The sequence below is a fragment of the Topomyia yanbarensis genome, chromosome 2 (assembly GCF_030247195.1).
Source record: "Topomyia yanbarensis strain Yona2022 chromosome 2, ASM3024719v1, whole genome shotgun sequence".
In the NCBI taxonomy this organism is placed as follows: Eukaryota; Metazoa; Arthropoda; class Insecta; order Diptera; family Culicidae; genus Topomyia; species Topomyia yanbarensis.
The window spans coordinates 211836087-211854069 of NC_080671.1; the positions used below are offsets into that span (position 1 = coordinate 211836087).

Genomic DNA, 17983 nt, shown 5'->3' on the forward strand with positions numbered 1-17983 from the left:
TTTAAGGTGCTCATTTTGCTAATCGTATTAATACAACAAATGATAAATTTCCCAAATTCTCGGCAGCCGGCTGCCCAGAGCAATTATTACATGATAACGCTGCTGACACATTTACTAACAACTCTCCCCTTCCCGTGATACATGTGGAGATGCAGAGGATTCCTCGGTCTCTAGTAGCAACATGTACCGGACTAACATTCCTTCCTATCCCAGAAGATCTGCATTCGGACGTAGCCGGCGTCGGTATTGATCAGCATGCAGGAATCAGAATAGATTGTACAATGTGGCTCATCATGTTATTCCCAAGCATGTTGTTCCAATGATCATTTTGCAACCTAATTTGGTTCTGGTCAATAACGGAGTAGCAACTACGGGCGATCTCTTATGCTTATGCTTTGGATGTGGAGTACGAGTATCAGAAAACTCACCAATAAATTGTACGATTGTGCAATGAAAAAAAGATGAAAATAAATGAGCGCAGCTCCTTCATTTGTTTTCGTTGCTACAATAAACTGTATGAACCAAATGATCCCGAGACCGAAGAAACCGTTGCAGGACCATCGAGAATCGCTGGTCCAGGTATATCATCGAAGATATGACATGATTGTTTATCAAATTTCAATTCTTTTCTTCAAACTACTAACTCTTGTTCTTTGAAACCTTTTTTCAGAGTCCTTCGAAACATTGACCGCCATTGCAGGACCTTCCGGATTCGTTCCATTTTCCTACCAAGGTAAATAATAAAAAAGAAATCATTTGTTTGATTTTTTTCTGATGATGATACCATATGTATTTTCAGAGTCGTTAGAAGCACTCAGTTCTGAATCGATCGTTACCACTTACAACGCACCTTTGTCGATAATGAAATTCTTACACTACTTAAGGAGAAATATAAAGAAACAAGAGACATCAATGAGCGATACAGGATTTTAATCACACTTCCCAACATTTCAAATGGGCCGATAAACAAAACGTAAACAATTCCGGTTAATACTTGCTTCAAATGGACACTAACAAAGCTTTGTACATACCTTGAATAAGCCGATTCTGAAGCCTGGCGGTTGGCGAAATAATGTATTATCGAAAAGGCACATACGCAAAATAACTTGTTTTGCTTATGTTCCCTTTCACTTCCCCTCAAAAATTAACGGTTCATATACACCAAACAACAAAACGGAAAAATTTGTTTATGGGCCCTTTTCTTAATGAAAAAGACTATACTTGAAAAGGGAACAAAAACATCGCAACACCAAGAAAGGGATCAAAATAAACGTCACATAATCATTGCTGTAAACAAAAGGGCTCACCCGCACGCACTATAAGCTAACGTCTCGCCGAAAAGAGATTATGGGAGAGGGCACAAAACCAGTGCGATATTTCAAAAGGGACCAAAACATTTATCTGCAAAAATCGTTCAAAATACAATTTTTGTTAATAAATCCGGTATATTATTCGGAAAAAATGGTTAATTTAACACGGCATTGAGATGCTTGGTCCTTAAATCAAGCTCCTGTTCATAAATGGGAATATAAAGTACGAGGTAATTTTTCAGATGCCATTTTCTCAACATGAGCATATTGTATATAATTCCTTATGAAACGTTGACGTCCAATTATGCAGGAGTTCAATGTTTCTCAATATACAGGTCGGACTCGATTATCCGGGGATTCGATTATCCGGGGATTCGATTATCCGTGATTCGATTATCCGGGGAAAATGATTCAATTATCCGGGTGTTTTGAAAAAAATCAAATTTCAACTATAATGTCTAATTATAGTGCTAATTCCATCATTGCCGTCAATAGAACGTTTTTTTTCGGGCAATTGGGGGGTCTAGGGTTAACCTCCTCTCAAATTTTAACCTACCTCAAAAATAGCTTATATATGGGTTATTCCGCGCAAAGTGACCTAAAGAAACAAAACTCGACCATCATGGATTGGAACCAGTTTTGAAGAAATTGTTCATTTAGAGATAATATATAATAACCTAAATTGTTGTGTCGTTTAAACAGCTCCTCATGGGAACACTCTTAACTGTTATGTGTCCGACGCGGTACCCGGATACCTTTTTAGGTTGCAAATAATGAAATTCCGATGTTTTATCCTTAGCTGGAAATTGAAACTTTGTGCCATCTTAGAACTTCACTAAGTCAAGCTTTTGGGATAATAATGTTTTTGATATAGTAAGAAGGGAGTGAGGAGGGTCTCCTGAATTTTTTACTATGTCACAGGCCGACGTGGATACCCGGGTACCCCCAAAACTGAAATGCCAATAACTAAGGTAATTTCCAACCGATTTTGATGCTTTTGGGTGTTTTGGATTCAAGAACTCATCCACTTTTAAACTTGGTAAAAATAAATCGGGTTATTCCAACCGGTTTCCGGGAATCCGGATTTCCGGAAGCATGTTCCAGTGCTTGGATACTATTTGTGAATTTCAATGGAATACTAGCAATATGGGTATCAAAATTCTTGGCATAGCATCAGTAGGCTGTACCTCGTGGTATTGGAACCATTTGGTGATTTCACCCCGAAACAGACATTCCGGAGCAGGCTCCTGTAGGGCCGTGAATGGCCATTCCATTCCAATTCCATTTTTCAAACTACCATAGGATCCCGCAACAATAAATAACAGGCTTCCGAGACAATTTGAAGAGTTTTGATACTCATTTTGCTAGGGCATTATTTAAATTTACAAATCATACCCTAGTACTGGAACATTACTCCGGAAAATCCGGATCCATTCATTGGGTTCAATGTTACAGAATCCAAAAGTGGACGAGTTCCTGAATCTAAAACATCAAGTGTCAAAATCGGTTAAAGGAAGCCATAGTTATGAGCATTTTAATTTTTGGGTACCCTGGTACCCTCGTTGGCCTGTTATAGGTGTTTTTTTTTGTTGGACACATAACAGTTAATTTCAACAAATTGTTTAAAAAAATGTTTTTCTTCGGATTATATCTCTGGTACTGTTTGCACTAGAATCAATCAGCGAGATATTTTTTTTAAGATTTGTTTAGGGATTTCAAAAAAAATGAAAAGTTTTTAATGCCAATATTGCCAAATATGCAACTTTTTAATTTTACACTAAAAGTACATTTTTTTCGTAATACATCGGTTACTGTAGGCCACATAAAACGTCATTTTACCTACATTGCTCGGTCGGTTTCTGGCTATCTCTTGGGATTATAATGACATGCTTCTCAGGATTCTGTTTGGGATACTTTTCAAGATTCTGATCGAAGTTTTCTTAGCATCCCAATGGAATCTATTTCAGAACTTCGATTCAATATTTATCCGTATTTCTACGGTTTTTTCTCTAAATTTTGATGCAGGGTTCTAGAGAAAAACTTCTTAAATGTCTAGTGGAATCTTTCTCAAGATAGAATTCCGCTGAAGATTATGCTTTATTCCAGATACTGACAGAATCATGGTCCTATTATCATTGGAATCCGGTGTAATGTCCTGATGAATATCCTGCTTTGAGTTCCAGTCGACTTTGACACAAACAATATTGCTCTTCTCCCATTATCCCCTTCAATAAGTGATTTCTGCTCAGAATTCCAATAGAATTTAACCCGTTCGTGCCCTTCTGGTTGATGAACAACCATGTTTCTATATGACTATAACTTTTGGTTTACACAACGTCAAGTAAGGCTAATAACTGCAACTAAGATCTTTCATTTGAGCACTAAAAGTTATAAATATTAGCATTAGAACAGAAGTTATTACAATTAATCTGATTGGGTTCCGCTGAAGCAGTGCTGCCAGGGATAGTTTCTGTTAATGGCGAAATGAAATTTTGGAATATTTTCTTAGCCTGGGAATATTATTGAAAACTGCTGAAACTTTCTAATTTAGATTAATTACCTTTTCTATGCAATTGCACTAGATCGGAAGGTAAATATTGAGCAGCTGCAAAAGAAGCACCTATCTTTCTTAAACCAGGTTTTTCGTGTTTCTTGACGCCAACAGTTTTAATGAAAAATAGTTTTGGGACCCTATTGGCGGTAGAAAAAAGTTGGTCAAGAAACGGTTAACGAGATTCTGAAAAGAGACCCGGCCGTCACTGGAGGTGATTTCAATTCTAGGGTAGCTCAAGCAAAGATGGATGATAGGCTATGTAAAGAGGGCGCAGGAGTACTTCTCGCTGAGGCGCCCGGGAACCTGGTAGTCCTTCGCTAGTGACAAGTATGAGTGGGACAGTTTGCGAAGACTACACGCGTAGTTATTACCTGACAATCCAGTATTGGTCAACTAAATGATGCTACAAGGACAAGGATCTCTTTGTGGGTGCGCAACACGCACTCTTCTAATTAGAATTACTAGACATGTTAGCTGTGCTATGTGACACTCCACGTAAATTAAACTGGAGCCGAGAAACAGACGACCCCCAGTTTACTTACTAACTTTATTTTTTTCTGATATTCGAGTAATCGAATCAGTTACCACGGAAAATCTAAGCCCTGGGTAATCGAGTTTGACTTGTATTCCAAAAGACACACCTTATTAAAAAGTTTATCTTAGAATTCTTGTACAAATAGCTATAAACAACTGATACATATCGTTAACTCGTTACCAATATGAATAATAAATGAAAACCAACTGAAAATGCAAATCACACCCTGAAAGTCTGAAAAATCGACTAGGGCCAAAATAGGTACATTTACCATAATAGGAAAATTTGCCCTGGTCATTTTATTTCCAATTTCTCCACGAATGAAGCTTAAATTCATGAAATAACGCAAAAAAAAGTTTGATTCGATTATCCGGGTGATTCGATTATCCGGGGTGAGATTTTTTTCAAATCCCCGGATAATCGAGTCCGACCTGTATGGCCAACAAAGCAAAAGCATTGCAGCAAGAGAAAGGAATAATGGTGGTGCCTGAAAAGAGTTTAAGCTCTGCGGCAATACGAAGAGAAACGATAACATATGTTACGATTTTTATAATAGTGACGATGTAAGCCGCGTCTGTGCAGGAAAAAGGGATTATTTAATATCTAACAATGAAGAAGGCAAAATTTATGTACAGAGAAAATTAGTTTTGTGTAACTTGCAGGAGGCGTATTCTATCTTCAAAAATACTTATCCTGATATTAAAATAGGATTTTCCATGTTCGCTAGCAGGGATGCCAACGGTACCGATAAACTACATTTTTTTCGGTATATTTACATTTGCACAAGCCGTACAGCCCGCTACAGCGACGCATCACTACAGCTCTTGCCAGGCCGGTAACCAAACCGAGTACATTTTCCCGTACAGCAGTAGAATACATTTTTGTTTTGTTGCTGTACTCCGACTGCACGGTGAGAGTGTGGCGTAGTAAAGTTTGTTCTCTCGCTTTGTACATTTTTCTCTGCATAGTCAAAGGGAGAGGCCCGCACACGAAAGCGTTGATGCCGGCCGTGGCGTAAATGAGCCGCATTAATTATCGTCATTTTTGAATAAAAATATTAAAAAGATTGAAAATATTAAAAAATGTAAAATAAGGAAAGAGAAGCTGTACCGCTCGCGTCTGGTGGCTGTACTGGGGACAGTAGTTTTTTGTCATGTTACTGCTTTGCGCACAGGCAGCCGTACCGCGCTGGGCGTCCTGTAGTAGCGAATGACAGCAGCATCGAGAGAGAAATGAGAATGTAGGCAGAAAAATTACAGCCGCAGAAAAGGTAGGCATTTTGCATCCTTGTTCGCTAGTAATCGTCCAAAACACTGCATTATGGCAGGGACAAGTGGCCCGCATACCGTATGCGTATGCATATATCATCAAAACATTGAACTTATTTTCAAAACATTACAAAGCAGTAAATCACTTCCAGATGGTGTTAACTCCTGGAACGCAAATTTTAGCAACATAACTAATGAGTATTCTTAGTAACGGTAATATTGAATCATTAAAATTCAAACAATGGCGTCAAGTAGAAAGATGCATTATGGACTTAGTTGAAATGGACACAGAAGAATTTATTGATACTATTCTAGAAAAATTATTTAATATATTGCCGCATAACTTTATAGCTGAATAACAAGCAAACTACTTGAAACACGTCAAAAGCAATTTGAAAGCTACAGAATGCATCATAATCTGTCATTTTTTGGGAGAATTATTCTTTCGTTGTGCAGGATGCAGTTGAAGGCTTTCATTGGGTAAACGCTCAATGTACTATTCACCCTTGTGCTATTTATTTTAAAGACGAAGAATCGGATGATTTGAAGTTTGCTAGTTTTATTGCAATTGCTGACTTCACTAAACATAATCATGTCGCAGTTCGTTTATTTTTGACTCATTGTTTAGCGTTCATAAAAGGTAAATTCGACATAGATCTTTCATTAGGGCTTAAATCGCAAATGTAAACAAACTGCGTTTTCGCTATTATGACATTATGCGACAAAAATACTACAAGATTGAGGTGAAAATTAGTTAAAATGGTTTTTAGTTCGATTTATAATTAAAGAAAACAAAACGGCGAAACATGCATTTTCTTCGAGATTTCGACTTAGGCCCTTCTTCTCATATGGAATATAAAGGCTAAACTTACATTTTTTGACAGAACCGGGCGTACGGTTATTATTCACAAAATTCTTTAAACGGCGGTTCTATTATATAAATGATAAGCAATATCTACTAGGATCATGTCTACTCGATACTTGTTGCACATAAACATTCGAATATTTCGATATTTTCATGAAATTCGAAGAAAAGATGCACGCGCCCTATCATTTACATTGGGTTTCTATGCGCCCATTTGCTGAGCCCTATTAAAAAGTATACTGTCAAGCTCGCCCATTTACCCAGCCCTACCCAGCAAGACAGAGTCAGTTTAGCCCTTTTACCGCGCCCTTCTGAAAATTATGTACACCGTTTAGCCCTTCCGCAAATGGTGGTTGCTGAAGGGCGAAATCACGACTGGGATGCAAATTGGGCGTAAGCATTTTTTTAGTTTCTACCCACTAAAAGCACATAGGAATTAAATTCTTTGTTATATTGTCATAAGGTTTAACCAAAGATGCTTCCGGAAAAACATGGTCATAAAGTAATTTATACCTACAATAAAAACTACATTTAGAAAAGCATCGCCGTATATTGAAACTGATTTTTCTCCATTTGAGTACATTGCGACTTTGGCCCTATTGAAAGATCTGTGTCGAATTGCCAGGCTTACAACAGATTTACTTTTTCTCAGATGGATCAGGAGGCCAATACAAAAATAAAATGACGGCATTTTATTTGTGCAACATGAGATTTTGATTTTGACATTGATGCCGAATGGAATTTCGTCGCAACTTGTCATGGAAAGGGTCCTTGTGATGCTTTGGGAGGAGTATTGAAACGAAACGCTGCGAAAGCAAGTTTGCAAGGCCATCATATAACAACAGCCCAAGAACTTTATTCATGGGTTATTTCTAAGCCAGATTAAAATACACTATCTGCTTTTTTTTCAGAATCCGAATACAAAGAAATGGAAAAAAAGTTAAAAAATCGTGTGTAAAGCAAATTTCAGGAACACAGTCATTCCATAGTTTTAAGCCTCAAAATGAAAATTATATTATTGTCAAACGGTATTCATTTTCGTCGGAAGAAATATGTGTCAAACTGTAGCTAAAGAAATGAAATACCTTGTAAAAAATAAAACGAATAGTATTAAAAATGTTTTACTTATTTCTCTTCGCGCTTCTTCTGAATTTTTGATACAAAAATAAATAATGCCGAAATATGACCCTTTTAAAACCACCTGGATTTTTATTGAAGTGGAATTTCTAACCAAAGATGACGCCCGGTAAAAATATTTTGAACGCGAGGGTCTGCAATGTCTGAATTTTTTTACGTGGTTAATGGACAACCCCAAGGTTGAAACGAATGTTGCACCCAGCTTGTAAGTAAATCATAGATTTCTTTATTCACAGCTGCTGTGACTCGCTGGAAGTGTATGGTGAACTACCATGCGGTTACATCGTTTCCATGCATGTGGGGTGTACACATAGATTTTTTATTTTCAAAAAATATTTCCGAAATCTCTAGATCTGGTTCAAAAATATGTTTGGAGATGTTGTGTAGAATTGAATGATCCTTCAAATAAAAATATAAAAGTATGGAGTACTCAAGGACCCTCGCAGTGAAAATCAAGATAATGCATGCAGCATTTTTTACGCGGATTTATGAGTGGATGTGTTTTCAATTGCAATTTTTAACAAACGTGATTTTGCGCGGATTTTTTAATCGGCGCTGTTTTTATGTGCACGGACCCCTGCGTAAAAAAACCTGAGTGTAATCATAAAAACAAGTCCTAAATAATTAACTATCTCTTGGGTGTCAATCCTGCACTCCTTTCTTGAACTAACCTCATAGTTCAATTGATCAACCCACCAGCCATGAAAACTTTCGAACCAATGAGAATGGACCAAGTCAGTCAAAGGACACAGACCCAGCCCCATAGCTTTTTTCTCGTGCTATCGTGGGCTTAACCCTCCGGAAGTCGTGCAAATGGCTCACTGAACTAGCAGCCGCAGAGATCAAGACCAATTCGTCTGGCGGATTGGACTCGGATATGCGGCCAAGCCGTATCACCCTACCTTCGCCCTATATGTCACTTTTTCGTGCGCAATACCACTGAAGGTTAATAGGAACAGCTTATTTTTTCAGTTATACTTCTTTAAAGGTTTCCCCGGATTTTTTCATTAATTTGTTTAAATAGGCAATTTAGAACCGTTTCGAAAACATTTGTTTTTAAAAGCCGCGATTTGGAACATTTACCCTGGTACAATACCAACCAGCTTTTAAAACAAAATCGACGTCAACATTTCATAAGGCATTATATACAATATGCTCATGTTGAGAAAATAGCGTCTGAAAAATTACCTCGTACTTTATATTCCCATTTATGAGCAGGAGCTTGATTTAAGGACCAAACAACTCAATTCCGTGTTAAATTAACCATTTTTATAGTGCGCGCGGGTGAGCCCTTTTATTTACAGCAAATGATTATGTGATGTTTATTTTGATCCCTTTCTTGGTGTTGCGATGTTTTGTTCTCTTTTCAAGTATAGTCTTTTTCATTAAGAAAAGGGCCCATAAACAAATTTTTCCGTTTTGTTGTTTGATGTATATGAACCGATAATTTTTGAGGGGAAGTGAAAGGGAACATAAGCAAAACAAGTTATTTTGCTTATGTGCCTTTTCGATAATCCATTATTTCGCCTACAGCCAGGCTTCAGAATCGGTTTATTTATGGTATGTATAAAGCTTTGTTAGTGTTCATTTGAAGTAAGTATTAACCGGAATTGTTTACGTTTTGTTTATCGGCCCATTTGAAATGTTCTCGTCGAAATGACATTAAATACGCCATATTATTTCCTCTATTGTAGGATTTACAGGGATTACAAACCTTTTTGTGCCAAAAATGTCAAGAAGGTTTGAATTTACGTAAAGGCATAAAGCAATGATCTCATTACATCAAATTTATAGTATTTGGTAGCGCATTCTTCAGTGAAATAATTAATAAACAAGCGTAAGTTTATAAAAATAAATTGATAATTAACGGAGTTATGGCTTTTTCCCCGAAACCCTTTTTTATTTAAGAGGTTTGCAGTGACCACAATTGAAGACCAATGGATAAGCAAACCTGTGATTCTCTCGTTTGCCAGGTTTACTCAAACATAGGGGCTATAGCTAGTTTAAAGCCGACTGAGCAACAGCTATGGCCCCTGTTTGAGTAAAACGGAAAATGAGAGGATCACAGGTTTGCTTTGCGCCGCTTCGGATCCTTGGCCTCGGATAGACGACCAAGCCGCATCACACTAGCTTCGCTGCATAAGCTCATTTGTTAAAGCACCGCACTGTTATTGTTAGGAGTGTTACTCAGTACAACTTATTTTTTCACTTTATCAAACTTTGGTCAAAAATTTTACATTTCCGCTCCCGGATTTGGTTTATTTAGGTTAAAACCGCATTAATATCGGACCTCTGTTACTAGTCTCTAAACTAGACAATTACCAACAACATTTCGTGAAAATCGAGTTTAAAATTTCAAGTTACCACTGCTCTTGGTAGACGAAGCGCGCTTGGAAGCGCTGTAAATTTCGATCTATTTCTCGGATATCTATAAAAGTTTGGGGAAATATTCTCAAGGAGTGGTACTTTCAGATAAACGAACGAAAACAATATCTATTTTTGGAAAATAAAAAGGTATGTAACCCCTTAACTTAAATGACAAAAAAGAACAGCATCGAATTCATTTCATCAGGTTCAAATGCAGATCTGTGATGGTAATGCATATATACCGAGACATCATCAGTTCTAGTTGCTCTTTCACTGCCAGTGGTGTTAGTATGATGAAAAGCTTTACATGCTATTTATTCGAAGATGACATCATCTATACTCAAATTTATGTATGCATCAAACATGTTTTCGAGGCAAAGATTCTTGTCGCAAAAAACAAGATCATACTAAATCAACCTTTATCTGCGAATTAAATTAGACGTAGGAGACAATTGAAATTGTTTTCAAAATGATTATTCTCCACCTGATTCGAATATTTCTTAGGGGTTGCCTGTTTCTTGAGCTGATACTACGTTAATCGAATGTAAATTTTTTGAAAATATTTTCTGATTCAAATTTAATATACAAGTCATAAACAATCGCCTGATTTTATGCAGATGATGACAGTGGCAGTACTGCGATAGAATTCATATTAAATATAAATTTTATAGCTCTGATCTTAAAAACATCATCAAATCAAGTTAGAATAATTAAAACATGAATATTATAAAATAAATAAAAGCGTAAGTTTCATAATAATTTCATAAACTTCCTTGACCTGATTCAAAGTCTGTACTAACAGGTTATCGTGCTCAATAAAATTACAAATTATTATTTCATATCAATTATTAAATTTGTTAAGCGGTCTTTTGTGTACAATCTACATCTCGTGTGAAAGAGACATCAATATTCACTGTGAATCAAAAGATACATACTGCTTCAAAACTTCTTGTGTCCCCAAGAAAATGCTGATCTTTTTACATTACTGGTTATCACCTGTAATCTGCGTCAATAGTCTGTAAGCATGGTTTGACATATCAGAGATAAAAAATTCAATAAATCATCATTCTGAGAAACGGAATCACGACGGACCATAGAACAAATTATTGTCCTATTTTTCATATAAATCGTTTGGGCGAGATGGATCAACTATGGTCTTAGCTGGCAACAAAAAAAATAAATAAATCGTTTGGAACACATACCGAATTATTAAATAATGCGGAGATCTATAAAATGTCGAAAATTTCAAACACCTGATAACATCGCTGACCGAAATCTTGCCAAATTTCTCTTTCACTATGTACTCGATCTTCAATTACTTTCATCACCACATTAAAATTACTCACACAAACTCACACGCTCTCGCACTCTCCAAAACGCTCACACTTTCTCGCGTTTTTTGGAAGGTAAGGTATACGCCCTTTGCTCTCCGACAACTTGAAAAAGTCTGTCAGAATCGCCAATTTTTATTTGTGAAATTCGATATTTCCAAAGCGATGTATCATTATTTTGTAACACAAACAAATAATAGAACAACTAATAACGTGTTTCACACAATATTCACCTTGAATATTCAAACGTTTGCAGCTTTGCGGACTTTTCACAAAAGGCGTCAACTACACTTTCCGAACCACTGGAAATGAATGAACAATCTTTGCGCAAAAGCAGTGAATCGAGCACTCACACTCGAAACTGCGACAAACCGAGCAGCCTGAGAGCCGAAAGGCACGGCAGAGATGCCAGGTGATATTTTTTAAAATCAGTGCACAGCATACACGCTCATTCAAAACTACTCAAAATTTGAGTTCAGAGCACTCAATTTCAAAAGTAATAGCAATATGTCAAAAAATGAGTTTTAATTTCAGTAGAACTAACTCATCCCTGGAGTAATCATTAAATATTCAAACTTCTGAGTGAAAAAACTACTTACTCTCAAAAAAGTGTGTGGAATCAGGCGTCGACTTAAACTAAAAAAGAGTTTGCAATTTAAGACACTGATTGTTCATAAAACTAGAAGGTAAGTTTGATTGAGTTTTGCTTGTTTTCAAATCTAACTCTCAGTTATGTTTTTTTAGTTTCTGCAGTTTCCACAAGATGCCGATCGGCATGAAATAGGTGCAGAAAAAGACCCTCAGATTAAATTTCCGGACATCGTAAACGCCTGGACAACGGATTCAACAATTCATATTTTTGCAGCTTTATTAAAAATGCGGAATGATTATTTTCCGAATTTCCTTTTTGAGTAAAATGTACTCAAATTTGACATTTATGTCCCAAACTCAAAACTGAATAAACTAGAAAAACTCAATTTTTGACTACGTGCACTTTTTATGAAATTGAGTGGCTGGCAACTCAAATTTGAGTTGTTATCAATGAGCGTGTATGCTAGTTTGTGGATTCCCAAGCAAAAAAGGCGGACAAACATGGTCAGGCGATTTAGGCTGTGAACCATTTGGCGATTTTTTTTGACCATTAGTTAAAATTTGACAGTTCGAAAGTTATTTTCTCTTGAATGGAAAAATTTAACCGAGAGAGCGAACCATTTCAAAAGTTGACATATGGATAGTTATTTAGAATTGACAGCTGCGATAACCACAAGATGGTAGATGTGTGAACATTTGTCGATATTTTGAAAATTAGTTTTTTTCTTATTACATTAAGTACGACAGTTATAGCCTCGAAAAGTAAACATCCACATCATGAAATAACCCAAACAAATCTTAACACAACACGTTATCGTTTCCATCTTTATCCCTTAATTTTGTATTGAAGAATATTGACAACCTCAATATGGTACAGAAAATGATCCCACCATTTTATTCTGCATCATGGGCAACATTTTAACCAACGACACGACTAGACACTGCATTCCAAAACTGTAGAAATATGACTACCCCTCAGTGACTCAGGTAACTGGTACTGTCAAATATGGCATTTGGGTAAAAAATGCATGAAACTAGCAACACTAATGGCATATTCGTTTTTGACAGTGCACTACACCGGTGTAGTCGGTGCTACACTCATTCAAACTTGGGTGTAATCAGTCTATCTCTTTCTTTGCACTACACCGGTGTAGCACCAAGAAAAAACGAAAACGCCATAAATAATCTCTTATTATTTTTTTCAAATAACTCATAGTTACTGTTGCAGCCCTAGTTACGCAGAAGAAAATAACAATAAACCAAATCGATAGCATAAGTTCCCGGAATTATACACAGTCGTTCTTCGGACCTTATACCCAGGACTATATCGTGCCCTGCTGAAGTTCCTTTGCATTTATCCCAGTGAGCACCGTGAATTTTCCGGAACTTATAAAAATCTCTCAAATCATTCCGAAGTGAAAACCTTCGCGATGAAATCCGCTGCGAACTCTAGATTTGGCTGACATGTTGCAAGAAAGGGTTTATGATTTGAGAAAATTTAGCTCATGTTATTATATCCCAGACTAACTGAAATCGACCTGCAGGCCAAATGGTCTCCAAGTTAGATCTGAATATTTTCAAGACGTGGCGCGAGCAAAATGCCACCCTTTGGGACTATAGGCTTCAGTGTTCATGAGCTACATGACCTCAAAGAAAATTCGTGTTTTAAATAGGTTGTTACGATTAGTTTTGTCGTTTGTAATCAATTCCAATTCTAAATTTAACGTTGGCATTTTTTTATCAAGGTCCTCAGGGAAGATTGACTAATCTCAAATTACTTTAGCATGGTGTATTTCAGACAACTCTGCATATTTTAATCATAGCAAATTTCAATTTATTATTCAAATACCCTCCCAATGGCAATACCGAATAAATGCAAAGCAATCAGGAATAACTTCTGACTTTCGCTACTATGAAATAAAAGCATATCCCGAATTTTTGACATAAAAAGCGTCTCATGTATTAAAGCCGATTTCTGCTGACAAACCAGTGCTTTTCGTAGCAAATTAATTTTTAAATCTTGACTGTGACCTTTTAGTAATGAATCGCCCTTCTCCTCCGGTTACCTTTGCACTTGTACAATGCCCCAAAAAGCTGAAATAAGATAAGATAAATTGTCACTGAAAGCTTCCTGGACATTATAGGAAATGACATCAGTTCACCTGTTGTTCATTAAAGCCAATAAATCCCGCTGAGCATCCGTGAAGTTTGTCTGGAAAAGAAATAGATATCTGATAAGAAAAAATGGGTTTCATACAACTGTGCACGGTTTGATCAAATACAAATTTGTATTTGGTTTGATGTTCGCTCGCCATATAACCACAAGAGTTCTATGTTGTAAATAATGCAGTAGATGAAATGACAATGCATGTTCTCAGTTACTTTTATGCTGATTCCGATTTTGGATTCAAGTCGTTCTACGTTCGCTCTGTTTTCCCTCGGCATGATACTGTACCTTGATGTGGTCCGGGGGCTTTTCCACCAAAGCAGTATTACAGTGATGATATCACATAAACTTGGGATACGTTTATTTTCTTTTTAGTTAAGCTACATTGTGATCAATTTTAGTACTTAACTTGGCGACCTTTATTATCCACTGCCATGGTCAAATAATATACAATGTGGGTTTAGGGCCCAATTCCCTCTGCAGGCACCTCATTCCAAACGTACAAACGTGGCCTACGCGATAACACGAACCTGGTCAACAATACGAACGCCCGCGATCTCGCCAATATTCAAGCACCCCGATTGATTGGGTGAACGTTGGAACCTAAGAACCTAAGCTCGCGCAATCATGAATCGGTCACGTCCGGAAATCTCCGCCCTTGATCATAGCAGCCCAAATTCATGCCTTTAGTTGGACCAATAGAAATAAAAACTAGACAAGACGTCCACGTGCGATCGTTGAAGAATACGCGAACATGCGAATGGCCACACGCTTATAAAAATAATGTGTCCACGCGAAGTTACATACTAGCACACGCGACAAAAACGTCCACATACAAACGCTCGAGTCCTTCGCGATCATCCACGCACGACCACACCGACGATCTCGTAAAAAGTATAACACCCTGGTGACTAAGTGAATGGTTTAGCACTTATAAATTAACAATCCCGGTCTCGAGAGTGAAACTCCAAATGCCCGTGTTTGCGCGAAACTACATAAAAATCGAATGCAAAGTCACATACACGCGACAAACAAATATAAAAATGCTTGAGCCCTTCGCGACCATCCACGCAACCTATACTCGCGCTCTTCCAGACATTATAATATCCCGGTTATAATATGAACGTCTCGGCACTTTTAATCACTCAAACGCAGTCTCAAGCGTGAACGAACCTACAGTCCCCCGCACTCGCGCATTCATGAATCGTTCGCGTCCGGAAGTCTCTATCCTCGATTCCAGAAGTCTAGGTCCATGCCTTAATTAAATCAATTAGCTCTACAGTTCCAGTAGGACAACTCTCGAAAAAAATCGGTATATTACTAATACTCAATAACAATACTAACTCTTCTCTTTATTTTTTTTTTTATTTATTTTCGGTCTCATGCGTTATATTCTTGTGATGACCTTTTTGAGCTCCTACATCCAAGAAGAGCAATATTGCTGCCCACAATGATTCTTCTCTGCCATCGGACGTCGCCAGGTTTTAGAACAATGGAGATGTATTCTCATACTCGATGGAATCAGATAAGTAGGAACGATCAACAAACTGCAAGTAGTATATTACACATTTCTTGTTTTGAAGTATAAAATATTATTCGCATTAAAATATTATTTACAGGCTCCGCACATATCTCAACACACACAAATACACAAATGCTTGACAGGTGACTGGGCCAAGTGCATTCACTCGTAGGATCTATCATTTCGATGATCGCCTCGATTCTACGAAACCAGTGCACAAGTAAGCTGACATAAGCTAGTCTCATCTGGTGAATGCATGCAACCTGGAAACCCCAGACACGACAGGACGAGACGGACAGACTGGACTCGATGGGGCCTAGTTCAGAGTTTTTGAGCATTTTTCAATGCACGGTTATTGACCTAAAAAAAAGAAACATTCGGCATGTTATTTTTCCTTTTATTACTGTATCTTGAGTTGGGTTCATACTGATATTCACTAGCGCAGTCAATTGCATATTCTCCCATATACATTCACATCCAAAACGTGCAAACGCCCCTAACTTTCGCGATAACACAAACCTGGTCAAAAACGCGAACTTACATTACAATTTCAATCATCCACACACACCTACGCTCGCAATTTCGCCAACACCCCTTTACTTAAGTGAACTTTTCAGCACCTATAACTTTACAACCGCGGTCTCAAGCATTAACCCACCACTCGCGCGATCATAGACCGGCTACGTTCGGAATTCTCTACTCTCGATCAGCCTAGACTCATGCCTTCAGTTGGACCGATTCACTAGACAACACGTTTCTCTAACATACACTGAAAATTAATTATTAGATTCACGGTCCGCGCGCGATCGTTCGAGAATACACGTGAATGTGCGAATGGCAACATGGATCTAAAATCGGATTTATGCACGCAAAGGTGGAGACACGCTGGTATTCATATGCTCGAGCCTTTAGCGATCACACTATTACACAATTAGTAAACGCCCACGCTAACCCAGACAGATATGCACTCCTGGACTCGAACGCTAAAAACCACACCTTCCACGCATACACCACCCAGGACTGAACATTAGATTCATACATACAAAGCAACAAGTAATAATTACAGGTATTCGTCTGGCAACCGGGGGAAGTACATCTCAAACGCAGAACTTATCATTTCAATGATGGCCTTGGATCTGCGTTGCCTGTGTTCAAGGCACCATAGCTTTGTCCGTCAGGTCAAGGATGTATGAAACCCGTTAGCCACCACCCTCGGCCCTAGCTGCCCATAAAGGGATAAAAAAAAGTCGTTCTACGTTCGCTCTGTTTACAAAATCCCTAAAAAATGACAGTTCCGAGCGAACCTAGAATGTCTGATCTAACAATGGTATCAGCTTTACTTATAAGTGTTAAATGAGTAATACATTGCAATGTACGTTTATTGGAATAGCTAATAAGTAATATCACAAAAACTTGTAAGTATATGCTTTATACACGTAAACCTACCTCATGAACGACGATTGGAATTTCACTTAGTAGTTATACTTCCATCACTTCAGAAACTACCTGTCCGTTTAGTTAGAAAACTCCGTGCAAAAATTGCCCAATCAATTATCAGTTTTTTGCTGTTTACTACAGCAAAATGGTTTAAGAAATTGATTTAGATGTTTCCCCTGATGCTTGCACAGGTGTCGGAAGAAATGTGCGTGAATTCATCCTATACTCGGTTGATGCCGATTTTTTTAGCACCTGTCTTCCACTACTTCGAGAATGTAGAGGTGCGAATTGCTGAAAATAAATAATATGACAAAAGAACAAATTTGAGCTTCGTGTTACCGTGGAAATTTTTACCGGAAATCGAAACTGAAAAAATTCAAGTTTCACTCAAGCTTATTGATAGGATTTAATTCGTACCTGCCTAATCTACTTCGTCAGGTAAAAGTTATCAAACTTGGGATGGCGTCCATGTCCATCTGCATTGTGATAGTAGCTCACCGCCACACAGCAGTTCCTGAAAGAGAAAAAAACAAACAGATAGAAAATTTCATCCGACTACCGTTCAGCAGTAGCACTACCCACCTTAAGTTTATATTTCGCGGCCACATTGATCTGGCATACAATCCAATTTTGTTTCCTTGACGGCTGAGACTGTTCGCGGTCCAACTCGCATCGGGCAGTTGTGCAGAGAAACTTAAAGTACAAACACAACATTTAATGGCATCAAACGATGCGGTGAACGAATCGATTACTGGAGCAACGGCCCGGTCAAACCATTCGGAATTTGATTCGGAATCCTGAATGGTCAGTATGTAACTCTAGATTTGGACTCAGAATCGGTTGTTGCATTTGATTTGGAATCCATACTAACTCCATTCAGGATTCCGAACCGGTTCCGG

At 37.8% G+C, this 17983-nt stretch overlaps 2 protein-coding genes across 12 annotated transcripts in view; both read right to left on the reverse strand.

Moving 5' to 3' along the window:
* Nucleotides 1-11740, reverse strand: part of LOC131682835 (protein hu-li tai shao) — a 249325-nt gene extending 237585 nt beyond the window's left edge. For 2 of the 4 annotated variants that reach the window (XM_058964607.1, XM_058964605.1), the window contains exon 1: nucleotides 11601-11739. The gene's annotated coding sequence lies outside the window, so the exon portion shown is untranslated. Of the gene's footprint in view, nucleotides 1-11238; nucleotides 11384-11600 lie in introns of those variants that run through there. The other 2 variants (XM_058964608.1, XM_058964606.1) reach the window with 2 other exon arrangements.
* Nucleotides 11741-13891: 2151 nt separating this feature from the next.
* The window catches only part of LOC131682841 (cytoplasmic phosphatidylinositol transfer protein 1), a 550652-nt gene continuing 546560 nt past the window's right edge, over nucleotides 13892-17983 (reverse strand). For 7 of the 8 annotated variants that reach the window (XR_009304175.1, XR_009304174.1, XR_009304173.1 and 4 more), the window contains 5 exons: nucleotides 17667-17777; nucleotides 17502-17598; nucleotides 17094-17375; nucleotides 14121-14170; nucleotides 13892-14052 (listed from right to left, as the gene is read on the reverse strand). The gene's annotated coding sequence lies outside the window, so the exon portion shown is untranslated. Of the gene's footprint in view, nucleotides 14053-14120; nucleotides 14171-17093; nucleotides 17376-17501; nucleotides 17599-17666; nucleotides 17778-17955; nucleotides 17978-17983 lie in introns of those variants that run through there. The other variant, XR_009304179.1, reaches the window with a different exon arrangement.